This window comes from Anomaloglossus baeobatrachus, chromosome 9 (genome assembly GCF_048569485.1).
Source record: "Anomaloglossus baeobatrachus isolate aAnoBae1 chromosome 9, aAnoBae1.hap1, whole genome shotgun sequence".
Lineage (NCBI taxonomy): Eukaryota > Metazoa > Chordata > Amphibia > Anura > Aromobatidae > Anomaloglossus > Anomaloglossus baeobatrachus.
Window position 1 is genome coordinate 36,845,781 of NC_134361.1, and position 14,939 is coordinate 36,860,719.

Here is a 14,939-nt window from a genome sequence, read left to right on the forward strand (position 1 = left end):
CAGCTCAGATCTTATTATCGCTCCCACAGGGGTTATCACTCAGCTTTTCTAGATGCCTGAACAGCAGACCTGTCCAATTACACCGGGATATATTCCACCCTCTTATGCCAACCTACCATTAGAAGTCTGGGAAAGATGGATAACCATTAAAAAACGGATTTTTACCAACAAGCCAGAGGAAGGCGACTTAAGAGCACCTATATACGGGAGAATTTTGGGATAAAGACAATTTAAAGGGAATTTGTCATCATGATTTTCCAACAGAAACAGTGGTATTGCTGTATAGGATGTAGCACGACGATAAAAACAATACCAGTCTTGTTGTAATACGATGAGGCAGTGCTGAGAAATCAAGCTTTGAATCCACATGTAAAGTGCGTGGCAAAATACTCAAAGTGCATCAATACACTCCAGTGCACCTCCAGGAAAAACTGCATGTGGCTTTAAAACTCGATTACTTAGCTCTAGCACATCAGATTTATACAAGGAATGGATCATTTTTAGTGTTGTATTTGGATCTATACAGAAATACCATTAGTTACAGTAGCAAAATCATCCTGACCAGGTCCTTTAAAAAGGGCTTGTCTGGTTTACAAAATTTATTTTCAAATGTCGTATTTCAGCTTTTCGATTTAAAAGTATTGTCTACTTTTGGGGATATTCTTTTTGCTCAGATCTATGTGTTTAGGATTACAAAACATTTTGCTATTGGATTCCCTTTAACACTTTGCATTGTGATTTATGATCAGACCACATCAAAGTTGCATGTACATGGAAACAAAGAGCCTGCTCTTTGTTTCCATGTACATGCAACTTTGATGTGGTCTGATCATAAATCAGCTAAGAAGAGCTCAGCAAAGACGAATAAAAGAGTTAAAACACTCTTGTCAGACTAACAGAATAAGCTCACTGATGGATTCTCAGTTAACTCATTAAGCGGCAAGCAATAGATAGAGGCCACAGAAGCGAAACAGTGCAAAGTTTTTTAATGACACCCAATTGCAAAAAATATTTTTAGCCCAAAATACATGCATTTAGGTAAAATAAAATGTACCTGAAGGCAGACAACCTTTTTACACAAGAGGAATAGAAGGTTTTTGTAAAGGACTTCTATGGATTAGTAAGAGCTGCTATATAAGGCACATCCCACTCTGGAGGATCCAGCAGATCTATGCATTATATGGACAGCTCATTGATTTCAATGGCTACAGTGTAATACCTAATGTCTCCAGAGGTAGTGATTGAAGGGAGTTGTATACTTGCTTGTTGTATACTTGCTTCCCCATACAATGTAATACTTAATGTCTCCAGAGGTGGTGCTGCACGGGAGTTGTATACTTGCTTGTTGTATACTTGTTTCCTCCTACAGTGTAATACTTAATGTCTCCAGAGGTGGTGCTGCAGGGGAGTTGTATACTTGTTTGTTGTATATGTGTCGCCCTGGGCAAGCCAGGGGACACAGATAACAACACCACTACACCCCACACTCCAGGTAGGCACACCTGCTAACCAGAAATCCTTGTTGCCTCCCTCCAAGAGTCTGTTGATGCACACCAGGGGGTGGGCCAGGCGGTTGGCTCCGCCCACCAAGGAGCTCACAACTCTGGAGGCAGGAAGTAACCAGGCAGTTAGCCCGGGGAGGGCAAGAGAGCAGATTAGCTCAGGAGGAGCTTGAGTAAAGAAGTGGAGTAGCCCAGGCAGGGGCTAGAGGAAACAACCAGAAGTGAAAGTGAAGGAAAGGAAAGTGGAAAAGGGAGGAAAGCAAGAAGTGGTGACAGAGCAGAGAGAAGGAGAAGCCTGAGAGCCCAGCTGTGTGTAGGGCTAGAACAGCAAGGTCAGCGACGGCGGTGACTGTCCGGAGTGGGACAGTTCGGAAGTTCCTGGAAGGACCCCGTTGGCTGTGTGCCCGGTGGTCTGGAGCAGTGTTCCGAAGGACAGTCAGCACCAGGGCAGGGGCCTCTCGGACCCCGGCAAGGCTAGGAGTCGCCCAATTTGCCGAATCCGTCAGTGAAGGGGACGCAGATCCCCCAGCACCAAAGTCCCGATTGACGGCAACAGCCCGACCATTAACGGGGAGACACCGCCACCGCCAAGGCACCAGTTTCCCCAGGGCCAGCGCCTGCGGGCAAAGTGTAGAGCTCCTCCGGCCCAGATTGCAGTCGGGGAGCGGGTAACCGGAGGGAATCCACCGCTACCATCAGTCAAACAGGTGCAAGGAAGAGAGACGTCACCGTCACCTACCGGGAGTGCAGGTGCAACCGTCTGTGGGACCGTCCTACCAGCCGTTGGTTTACCGTACAAACTGTGTCCGTGTCTCAGGCTGAGTGAGTACCACAGTGCCGCAAGGCACAGCGCTGCCCCCGCGTCCCTGCGCCCTCCAGGCCCTACACTTCACATCTCTTCCCCGGGCCCCGGGATCACCAACCCCTACCCACGGAGGGGCAACACAACACCTGGCTGCTCCCATCACCATCCCCGGGACCCTCACACTGAGCAGCGGTGGTGCCATCACCGCAACCGTGGGTGGCGTCACGAACTATAATCCCAACAAACACCCCCTTTTCACTCACGGGCGAGGAGTGTCGCTCGAGACACCCCGGGATCCGGCCCGCAGCTCGAGCCACCAGGAGCAACTGCCGGACCCGAGCAGAAGGGGTGAGCGCGGTGTGCTGACACCCTCCTCCCCGCCCGCGACAACTTGGCGTCACGAACAGGATCTTACCGCTCTGCCGTCAGGTAGAGGTGCGCCTTGTGACCGCCGGAGATATCCGGCAGAAAAATTTCAGAAGCCGCCATCTTTGGCGCGAAAAGTTCCCGCTCGAGCGTCTTCTCGAGCAGTAGAAGCGCGAAGGCCAAAACCCCGCCCCGAGAGAGGAGGGGCCAGAAAGAGCTAAGGGGGACGCGATGGCGGCTGGCGGCATGTAGTCGCCGCTATAAAAGCGAGGACGCCAGGACCTTGCCAGAATACCGTTCCTGGAACCAAACAGTGGAGACACCATGTGGATGCCGTCCCGAAACACCGTGGCCCCCGCACCGGGAACCGCAGCGTGGGTGGAGATCCGGACCGCGCAGCTCCACCTAAGGCTGCAGGTCAAGATGCAGCTCCTCATGGAGGAGTGGGAGACCGACATGGCGGACGTTGTGGCAGCCGTGCGGAGACGCGTGGAGGAAGCGGAGGAAGGGAGGGTGAGTGACCCACGCCCCTATGTCCCGGAGGGACCGGTCGCTGCGGCTGAGGGACCCGGTCCAAGCCCTCTCCCCCCGTTGCCTCCTTCGCCACCCGTATCGGAGGCCGTGACCCCGTCACTAGGCCCGCTACCACCGCAACCGGTAGCGATACCCAGCCCGTCCGCCCCAGCGGACCGACCTGTAGCCGGAGCCCGAAGCAAACCGGAGGCATTGCCATGGAAGGCCCCGAAGATTGCGCCAGAGACAGTCCCCGAGCAGTTCCCCGAGCCGGAGCCGATGACCCGCTCCGAGCCGAAGGCCCAACTGCGGAAAGCCCCTGTGCCCATCCCCCACACCTCGGCTGAGGTGGCGCCGGGTTGTTGCTGCAAGGCAGCGCCCAAGGCCATGACACCGCGGGATACGCCGCCCACCTTTCTGACAGTGGGTAACGTACTGGATGTCCCGCGGGGCTCAACCCGTGCGCCGGAGCCATACTGGGACAGGGAGCCGACCAAGCTGGGCCTGGAAATCGCGGAGAGGGAGCGAAGAAAAGCCGAGCTGGTAGCCCGAGCCATCCGGGAAAAGGAGAACCTGCGGCAAGCGACCTTCCGTGTCCGGGGCCCGTTCTACGAGGGGCAGGTGCGGCGCTTCGATATCCGCCGGGGCTACGGGTTCATATACGAACCGGGCCTGGAGGCCGAGGTGTTTGTAGCCCGGCGGGATGTGCATGCCCATCTGCCCGAGGAGCATCCTGGCCGCAACCTAATACCAGGGGACATGGTGCGTTACACTCGGCACTGCGGAGAGAGGGGGTGGTTTGCCCTGGACGTAAAGCTGAAGGGCAGCCCGGAGAGCAAGGTGAGCTCTGCACCCCCTCCCTCGGAGGAAGCAGCAGCAGGACCGGAGTAGGGCAGCGGATGCCCGTTGCACCGTCCCCCGTTGGGACCACCACTGAGTTATTTGTTTGATGTTTGAAAGTTCTGCAATGATGAAAGATGATTACCCGAGTTTGTTACCTGATTTGCTGCAGTGATTTGCAACCGGCAGGAGCCGGCACCGTTGTCCCCGTGGGGACCGTTTAAAATGCATGGGAACTATCCATGGACAAGCCCGTGAACTCTGCAGGGCAACCACAAACGTTAGTGGCTTGTAAATATGTTGGGTACCGTTACCGTTTCTGCAATGCCGCCTCCGGAGAGGCAGGTTGGAGGGAGGGCCCTGAGCAGAGCAGGCCAGGGCCCAGCCACCAAAGGGACCGGTGGCTACCCTCTGGAGGGAAGGACAGATCCCGCTCGGGTGACTTGTGCTGGACTGTGGGTCAAGGGGTGCTGCCTGGGTTTTAGGGGCAGCATCAGGGCCAGGTTGCTTGGGTGGGAGAGAGCGGAAACCGTGACCGTACACCGTTGAAACGTTAAAAGTAAAATGTGCCTCCCGTCTTGGGAAGAGTTGATTGAAAATGCTTATGTTATGTTTAACCCTGTTATCCCCTTTTTACAGAAAAATAAAACCGGTGTAGGACGGCAGCCCGCGGACGGTCTGCATTTTGCTAAGGGGGAATGTGTCGCCCTGGGCAAGCCAGGGGACACAGATAACAACACCACTACACCCCACACTCCAGGTAGGCACACCTGCTAACCAGAAATCCTTGTTGCCTCCCTCCAAGAGTCTGTTGATGCACACCAGGGGGTGGGCCAGGCGGTTGGCTCCGCCCACCAAGGAGCTCACAACTCTGGAGGCAGGAAGTAACCAGGCAGTTAGCCCGGGGAGGGCAAGAGAGCAGATTAGCTCAGGAGGAGCTTGAGTAAAGAAGTGGAGTAGCCCAGGCAGGGGCTAGAGGAAACAACCAGAAATGAAAGTGAAGGAAAGGAAAGTGGAAAAGGGAGGAAAGCAAGAAGTGGTGACAGAGCAGAGAGAAGGAGAAGCCTGAGAGCCCAGCTGTGTGTAGGGCTAGAACAGCAAGGTCAGCGACGGCGGTGACTGTCCGGAGTGGGACAGTTCGGAAGTTCCTGGAAGGACCCCGTTGGCTGTGTGCCCGGTGGTCTGGAGCAGTGTTCCGAAGGACAGTCAGCACCAGGGCAGGGGCCTCTCGGACCCCGGCAAGGCTAGGAGTCGCCCAATTTGCCGAATCCGTCAGTGAAGGGGACGCAGATCCCCCAGCACCAAAGTCCCGATTGACGGCAACAGCCCGACCATTAACGGGGAGACACCGCCACCGCCAAGGCACCAGTTTCCCCAGGGCCAGCGCCTGCGGGCAAAGTGTAGAGCTCCTCCGGCCCAGATTGCAGTCGGGGAGCGGGTAACCGGAGGGAATCCACCGCTACCATCAGTCAAACAGGTGCAAGGAAGAGAGACGTCACCGTCACCTACCGGGAGTGCAGGTGCAACCGTCTGTGGGACCGTCCTACCAGCCGTTGGTTTACCGTACAAACTGTGTCCGTGTCTCAGGCTGAGTGAGTACCACAGTGCCGCAAGGCACAGCGCTGCCCCCGCGTCCCTGCGCCCTCCAGGCCCTACACTTCACATCTCTTCCCCGGGCCCCGGGATCACCAACCCCTACCCACGGAGGGGCAACACAACACCTGGCTGCTCCCATCACCATCCCCGGGACCCTCACACTGAGCAGCGGTGGTGCCATCACCGCAACCGTGGGTGGCGTCACGAACTATAATCCCAACAAACACCCCCTTTTCACTCACGGGCGAGGAGTGTCGCTCGAGACACCCCGGGATCCGGCCCGCAGCTCGAGCCACCAGGAGCAACTGCCGGACCCGAGCAGAAGGGGTGAGCGCGGTGTGCTGACACCCTCCTCCCCGCCCGCGACATATACTTGTTTCCTCCTACAGTATAATACTTAATGTCTCCAGAGGTGGTGATTCATGGAATTGTATACCTGCTTTTTGTATACTGGCTTCCCCTTAAAGTATAATACATAATGTCTCCAGAAGTTGTGCTGCAGGGGAATTGTATACCTGCTTGTTGTATACTTGCTTCCCTTTACAGTGTAATACTTAATGTCTCCAGAAGTGGTGCGGCAGAGGAGTTGTATTCCTGCTTGTTGTATACTTGCTTCCTCCTACAGTGTAATACTTAATGTCTCCAGAGGCGGTGCTGCAGAGGAGTTCTATACCTGCTTGTTGTATACTTGCTTCCTCCTACAGTGTAATACTTAATGTCTCCAGAGGCGGTGCTGCAGGGGAGTTGTATACCTGCTTGTTGTATACAAAAACTTGTGAACGAGGGGGGGTATTTTTCATGTTTTTTTAGAGTAAGAATTACTGCACCACAATTGTGAAAAAAGTATACAGTTTTTATTATTACAAAGAATACAAAATACTGGAAATCACATGTGCTTGCAGTTAGTGATTAGACATGCATAGTTAAAATCCAATTAAATGAGACAGAGAAAAGAAGGTCACAGGGAGGAAGACAGGCTACCCCTTAATTTCTGTGCGGGGAACGGGATAGTTAGATTAATTCCAGATGGCCATATAAATAACCAAAGAAACATAGGTATATCCCCTAAAATAGTAGAGTAATGGAGGGCTTATACATGAAAAGTAACCAACCACGGTCTCCCGTTGAAGCACCTGCGAAACACGTGTTGGGACCGGGTTCACATGTGAGGCTGACAGACTCCCCTCCTTGGGTGCTATACATACCACAGGTAGGTCCTTCAGGTGCCAATCTCCACCATTGTAAAATTTTTTTTTTTTTTTGAGATTATGCTATGCACTCGCTGGTGGTGTTACATATTATTGTGTTCAGGCCCTGATTTGGACCTTATCCTGTTGGTTACTTTTCATGTATAAGCCCTCCATTACTCTACTATTTTAGGGGATATACCTATGTTTCTTTGGTTATTTATATGGCCATCTGGAATTAATCTAACTATCCCGTTCCCCGCACAGAAATTAAGGGGTAGCCTGTCTTCCTCCCTGTGACCTTCTTTTCTCTGTCTCATTTAATTGGATTTTAACTATGCACGTCTAATCACTAACTGCAAGCACATGTGATTTCCAGTATTTTGTATTTTTTGTAATAATAAAAACTGTATACTTTTTTCACAATTGTGGTGCAGTAATTCTTACTCTAAAAAAACATGAAAAATACCCCCCCTCGTTCACAAGTTTTTGTATGTATTCTATGGGGTTCATGTACACTACCAACATTATGAGGTTCGCTGTACTTGGTCTTTGTTTTTCTGCTTGTTGTATACTTGCTTCCTCCTACAGTATAATACTTAATGTCTCCAGAGGTGGTGATTCACGGAATTGTATACCTGCTTTTTGTATACTGGCTTCTCCTTAAAGTATAATACATAATGTCTCCAGAGTTTGTGCTGCAGGGGAATTGTATACCTGCTTGTTGTATACTTGCTTACCCTTACAGTGTAATACTTAATGTCTTCAGAGGTGGTGCTGCAGGGGAGTTGTATACCTGCTTGTTGTATACTTGCTTCCCCTTACAGTGTAATACTTAATATCTCCAGAAGTGGTGCTGCAGAGGAGTTCTATACCTGCTTGTTGTATACTTACTTCCTCCTACAGTGTAATACTTAATGTCTCCAGAAGTGGTGCTGCAGGGGAGTTGTATACCTGCTTGTTGTATACTTGCTTTCCCTTACAGTGTAATACTTAATGTCTCCAGAAGTGGTGCTGCAGAGGAGTTGTATACCTGCTTGTTGTATACTTGCTTCCTCCTATAGTGTAATACTTAATGTCTCCAGAAGTGGTGCTGCAGAGGAGTTGTATACCTGCTTGTTGTATACTTGCTTCCTCCTATAGTGTAATACTTAATGTCTCCAGAAGTGGTGCTGCAGAGGAGTTGTATACCTGCTTGTTGTATACTTGCTTCCCCTTACAGTGTAATACTTAATGTCTCCAGAAGTGGTGCTGCAGAGGAGTTGTATACCTGCTTGTTGTATACTTGCTTCCTCCTATAGTGTAATACTTAATGTCTCCAGAGGTGGTGCTGCAGGGGAGTTGTATACCTGCTTGTTGTATACTTGCTTCCTCCTACAGTATAATACTTAATGTCTGCAGAGCTGGTGATGCAGGGGAGTTGTATACCTGCTTGTTGTATACTTGCTTCCTCCTACAGTGTAATACTTAATGTCTCCAGAGGTGGTGCTGCAGGGGAGTTGTATACTTGCTTGTTGTATACTTGCTTCCTCCTACAGCTGAGATTCTGGTATTTGCCAATTATTAAAGGACCAATGTAACAAACAGGCATTGTGAAAAAAATAGATGAACCCTATAAATTAGTAAATATAATTGGATTTCAGTGAGGCTGATGTTTTCAGCAAAGCTTTATCATTACTGCTCCGAGCCTGTCATTGTGAGCAGGTAGAAATTAAATTAGACTGATGAGCAGAGAGGGAACCGAGGGGGATAATGCTGATGAGAAGAAGACAGGGAGGAAATAAAGTCTATACAACCCCATATTTGTAAGAGACAAAACGAGAAACATAAAGGCAGAGTGACAAGTGACACCCTGTAATAAGACAATCCGAGCATTTACTCCTCGCTGTGATGCCACACCTGAGTGAAGGGTGACAGGTGTTATGCATAGGACACAGATGTATCAGCAGATGGTAGCTCCATGTCACCAGGAGATTTCTAATAGCAGGGCTGTGATTTATTTCACACGCCTGAGTAGAGAGAACAAATTGCTAGCTCTGCAGTCCGCAAACACAGATATGGTATGTAATGTGCGCAGCAGATCTTCTTCAAGCAGCCAAATACACACCATCTTAAGCCTAAATTTTACCAAACGCCAATATTACCAAATATATTAGATTTAGATCAAATGTATGGGGACAATGCTAGAATTAAAACTAGATCTTAAAATTCGAACTAGATCAAATGTATTGGGACAATGTCAGAATTAGAACTAGGTCTCAGAATTAGACCTAGATCAAATGTATGGGGACAATGTCAGAATTAGAACTAGGTCTCAGAATTAGACCTAGATCACATGTATGAGGGCATTCTTAGAATTAGAGCTAGATTTTAAAATTAGAACTAGATCAAATGTATGGGGACAATGTTAGAATTAGAGCTAGGTCTCAGAATTAGACCTAGATCAAATGTCTGCGGGCATTCTTAGAATCAGACCTTATCATTGGCACTAGATCTTGAATTAGAACTAGACCTATGGGGACATTCATAGAAGTAGATAATAGAATTAGATCTAGATCTTAAAATTAGAACTCGATCAAATGTTTGAGAACAATGTTAGAATTAGAGCTAGAGCTAGATCTTAAAATTAGAGCTAGATCAAATGTGTGGGGACAATGTTAGAATTAGAGGTAGAGCTAGATCTTAAAATCAGAACTAGATCAAATGTATGGGGACAACGTTAGAATTAGAGCTAGATCTTAAAATTAGAACTAGCTCAAATGTCTGCGGGCATTCTTAGAATTAGACCTTATCATTGGCGCTAGATTTTGAATTAGAACTAGACCTAAGGGGACATTCATAGAAGTAGATAATAGAATTAGATCTAGATCTTAAAATTAGAACTCGATCAAATGTATGATAACAATGTTAGAATTAGAGCTAGAGCTAGATCTTAAAATTAGAACTAGATCAAATGTATGGGGACAATGTTGGAATTCGAACTAGAGCTCAGAATTAGACCTATATGAAATGCATGAGGGCATTCTTAGAATTAGAGCTAGATCTTAAAATTAGAACTAGCTCAAATGTGTGTGGGCATTCTTAGAATTAGACCTTAGCATTGGAGCTAGATCTTGAATTAGAACTAGATCTATGGGGACATTCATAGGCGGGCTTTGCTCGTTGCGACATCGCAAGCCGATGCTGCGATGTCGCACGCGATAGTCCCCGCCCCCGTCGCAGGTACGATATCTTGTGATAGCTGGCGTAGCGAAAATTATCGCTACGCCAGCTTCACATGCACTCACCTGCCCTGCGACCGTCGCTCTGGCCGGCGACCCGCCTCCTTCGTAAGGGGGCGGGTCGTGCGGCGTCATAGCGATGTCACACGGCAGGCGGCCAATAGCGGCGGAGGGGCGGAGATGAGCAGGATGTAAACATGCCGCCCACCTCCTTCCTTCCGTATAGCCGCCGGCGGCAGGTAAGGTGATGTTCCTCGCTCCTGCGGCTTCATACACAGCGATGTGTGCTGCCGCAGGAACGAGGAACAGCATCGTACCTGTCACGGCAGCGTAATTATGAAAAAGTCGGAGCCTGCACCGATGATACGATAACGACGCTTTTGCGCTCGTTAATCGTATCATCTAGGATTTACACACAACGATGTCGAAAGTGACGCAGGATGGGCGTCACTTTCGATTTGACCCCACCGACAACGCACATGCGATGTTGCAACGTGCAAAGCCGCCCTTAGAATTAGATCATACAATTAGAACTAGATCTTAGAACTAAAACTAGATAAAATGTATGGAGACAGAATGAGAACTACATCAGGAGTATGGTGACAGTCTTAAAATTAGAACTAGAACAAATATATGGGGGCATCCTCAGAATTAGAATTAGATCTTAGAATCAGAACTAGACCTCAGAACTAAACTAGATGAAATGTATGGAGACATTCTTAAGGCTACTTTACACGCTGCGATATCGGTCCCGATATCGCTAGCGTGGGAACCCGCCCCCATCTGTTGTGCGACACGGGGAAATCGCTGCCCGTGCCGCACAACATCGCGCAGACCCATCACACATACTTACCTGCCCGGCGACGTCGCTGTGACCGGCGAACTGCCTCCTTTCTAAGGGGGCGGTCCGTGCGGCGTCACAGCGACGTCACTGAGCGGCTGCCCAATTGAAGCGGAGGGGCGGAGATGAGTGGCCGGAACATCCCGCCCACCTCCTTCCTTCCTCATAGCGGCCGGGAGGCAGGTAAGGAGAGGTTCCTCATTCCTGCGACGTCACACATAGCGATGTGTGCTGCCGCAGGAGCGACGAACTACATCGTTACTGCTGCAGTAACGATAATCGAGAATGGACCCCCATGTCACCGATGAGCGATTTTGCACGTTTTTGCAACGATGCAAAATCGCTCATCGGTGTCACACGCAGCAACATCGCTAATGCGGCCGGATGTGCGTCACAAATTCCGTGACCCCAACGACTCCGCATTAGCGATGTTGCAGCGTGTAAAGCCCCCTTTAGAATAAGAACCACATCAAGTGTATGGAGACATTCTTAAAATTAGAACTAGAACAAATGTATGGGGGCATCCTTAGAATTAGATCTTAAAATTAGAGCTAGATACTAGGACTAGATCAAATGGATGGATACATTGTTAGAAGTAGAACTAGATCAAATGTATGGGGATATTCTTAGAATTAGAAGCAGATCAGATGTATGGGGGCATTCTTTGAACTAGATCAAGTGTATGGGGGCATTCTAAGAAGTAGATTTTGGAATTAGAACTAGAACAAGATGAAATGTATGTGGACATTTGGAGGACTAGAACTAGATCAAATGTATGTGAACTTTCTTAGAACTGGATCAAGTGTATAGGGACATTCTTAGGATTAGATTTTAGATTTAGAACTGTAGCTAGATCAAGTGTATGAGGACAGTCATAGAATTAGGTCTCATAATTAGAACTAGATCAAATGTATGAGGAGAGTCTTAGAATTAGATCTTATAATTAGAACTAGATCTAAGAATTAGAACTTAAATTAAATCAAATGTATGTGGACATTCTTAGAACTAGAACTAGATCAAATTATTAAGACAGTCTTAAAAGTAGATCAAGCATATGGGTGCATTCTTAGAAGTAGACCTTAGAATTAGAACTAGATTTAAGCATTAGAACTAAAACTAGATCAAATGTATGTGGACATTCTAAGAACTAGAACTAGATCAATTATAAAGACAGTCTTCGCATTAGAGCTAAATCAAATGTATGGGGAAATTTGGACATACAAGGTGACATTCACACTTTGTTGATGTTGATGTATGAATAAACCCCAAATGAGAGGAAAAATTGCTAAAGAACAGACAATTATGGGTGAGGCGAGGTGAATGGAGGTGGAGTTGAGGAGAAGCTCTTGGCTAGGAAAAGACTTGAGGTCACCCTCAGTAAATAGAAGATAATGGAATACTGAGGAGTAATGTTCAATGAAATACATAGTGATGTGTAAAGGTTAGGAGACCATGGGTGAAAAGATTGGAAAGTGTAAGGTATAAAGGATCAGTTAAAAACTATTATTTGAGGGGAAATTGTGGACAGACTTAAGAGAAGACACTAAAAAAATGAGACTTGAGAAGATAACCTTGAGGGATGACTGAAGAGACATTATGTAAAAACAGACTGATCTACTCATGGATCGATGGAAATGTAAATAAAAATGCCAGTGGTGGAGAAAAGGGTTGAGAGACAGGTAGATTAGGATAATTCACTCAACCAAAGAAGTCGTGAGTTGATATATACAGAGATGGGGGTTGAGCACAAACACGATGGAGCGGTAGAGAAGATAAGTGAGGAGACTCTCAGGAACAGGGAAAGAGGCAAACATTGAAAGGAAAGGGGTTGAGTAATCACAGTCAACGATGAAGAAGGAATCTGGGAACTGAGTTGGTGAGATTTAGTTAGTGAGTGGGGAATGCTATTATTGTCATATAACACAAGAACACGAAGCATAAAGTACAGACCTTACATAGCAGCATCTGTAGGCATATGACAATACGACATGAGACAGTACCAGAAACGTGTGGTCATAAAATACATCACTGTTCCGTGAAACAGGATATTAAAGAGACTAAAAAAAAACACATTGTTTTTTGCCCTGTAAATTTGGTGGAAAGAAGATATGAATCTATCAAGATCAACCTATAACCTAACATGTTGATCCAGAAGAAGGCAAAAGCCCCATTAGGTTGACGATAACTGCCCCAAATTAGGTGAAAATTTCCTTCGCTAAAATCATACTTGACTGTATGAGCAATATATATATATATATATATACACACACACAATAGCCTTTATTCATCGAAAATTGACGATTATTCATCCACCCTTATCCTCCAAAAGAAACCAAGTCCAAAGTGGAATAAAAAATAAATTTACTTCTGTAGATTACCACCATAGTTGGTCTTGTGTAGACTCGTTATATAATAGCTATATAATACCACAAAGCACCGGAAATAACATGGATGTAAAACAATGGTTCTGCTGTAGCCCAACATTGACATTCTACCATTAGATCCTTGTGACCTTGGACATGATGAAATGAGAATAAACTATACTTCTGGCACCAGGATGGACGTTTGTAAGTCCGATCTAGTATGATATCAATAATGAGATGCTGATCATATGGATCGTATATAGTAATTAAAGAATTGTGGAAAGTGGAGAATATCAAGTTGAGTCTAGAAGCAAATATTTTGGGGTTTAGATTAGGGGATGCGTTAAAAAGATGAATGATAGTGATGTGAGGCCAGGGGTTGGGTTTAGTTATAGGTTTCGTTCCATCAAGTAAGATTCCGAAAATTAGATTCTTGGTGCCACCTGTTCTTAGGTTCCACAAAGCTGCCTACAAATAGCATTAGGATGGAGAATGTAAGGATTGTGTGGGACTACCTAGCCGTATCGGATCTACAGGTCAGATATTCAAGAGCAGGATATACCTGGATTAAAAGTACCGAGTACAGAGAAGTGATCTAGCAATCAAGTTTAGAAAGATGACTCTTGGGATCTAGTGTTATGTCTGGTCTAGAGTTAGGGATGAAGACCATCCCAGGCAGGTGCAGATGGAAGATATCGGAGTTGGATAGTAAATGTTCACTGGAAGAGTCAGGGTCAAGAAGTGTAGGAAGAAAGAAGTATTTGATGTAGAGGCAAGGATCTCAATGCCAGCTCCCTGTCTTAAGGTGACCCAGTCTTATGCATGACCATAGACCCTTGGCACCTTCACCTCTTAGGGTAGAGATCACATACCTGGATGCCCAGAGTGGTGGTGCGCTCTGTCCTCCGTTCTGACGGCTTCTGATTCTCTGCTTGGAAAGAAGGGAGGGAGCACTGGAAGCTTTGCTTGTGCTGCTGTAACCCATTCAACGCCACAGTACTATACGGCAGCTGACAAACAAGCATGCAAAAAAAGAGACCCGGGCTATTATACTGTAACTACATATTAAATGCCTGGGGAAGCAATTACTCAAAGGCGCAGAAAGAATTACATCTTATCAATCAGCGCGAGAACCCAACAGAAGGCAGGAATCAGAAAAAACAAACTATGAATAAGGTCTGCAAAAGTCAAAACCGAATATTGAGGGTATATAATAATTCTATCAATGCTAATGTGGTAGATTGGAATGCTAAGGGTTAATACTGCACATACAAATCCCCTCAATTTAATCCCTTGTAATCCACATGTCAGGCAGTGGATTCCCCTCTGGACAGATGTGCGGCATTTACCAAGTGTCCTCGCTTAACATCATTATTGGTAATGCCCCCCACCAGCCCCTCCTGCCAACCCGGCGCCACATGACGATACAGGGCGTATACAGGGACATGGCACTAAAGTCATCTCAACTGCTCATTTATCGGAAATGTAATGACACCCATTGCATACAATCGGATATATTAGTATCGCTTAGATTAAATGGGTTAATTTCCGATCTTGGCTACCAAGCCGGTAACTACAATCCAATGTGGAAAATACAGGGATGGCAGAATTGCTGGCCTGGGCCAGATCCAAAAATGGAGAATTTTATTCTACGTCTGTTTTTACACTGATATTGTAACATCAAGAAGGAAAACTCATGGAATAA

General features: G+C 47.1%; 1 protein-coding gene across 2 annotated transcripts in view; it reads right to left on the minus strand.

The window, feature by feature from the left end:
- TMEM91 (transmembrane protein 91) overlaps window positions 1–14,556 on the minus strand; it is a 92,561-nt gene extending 78,005 nt beyond the window's left edge. For both annotated transcript variants that reach the window (XM_075322554.1, XM_075322555.1), the window contains exon 1: window positions 14,107–14,556. The gene's annotated coding sequence lies outside the window, so the exon portion shown is untranslated. The remainder of the gene's footprint in view (window positions 1–14,106) is intronic.
- Window positions 14,557–14,939: the final 383 nt, after the last annotated feature.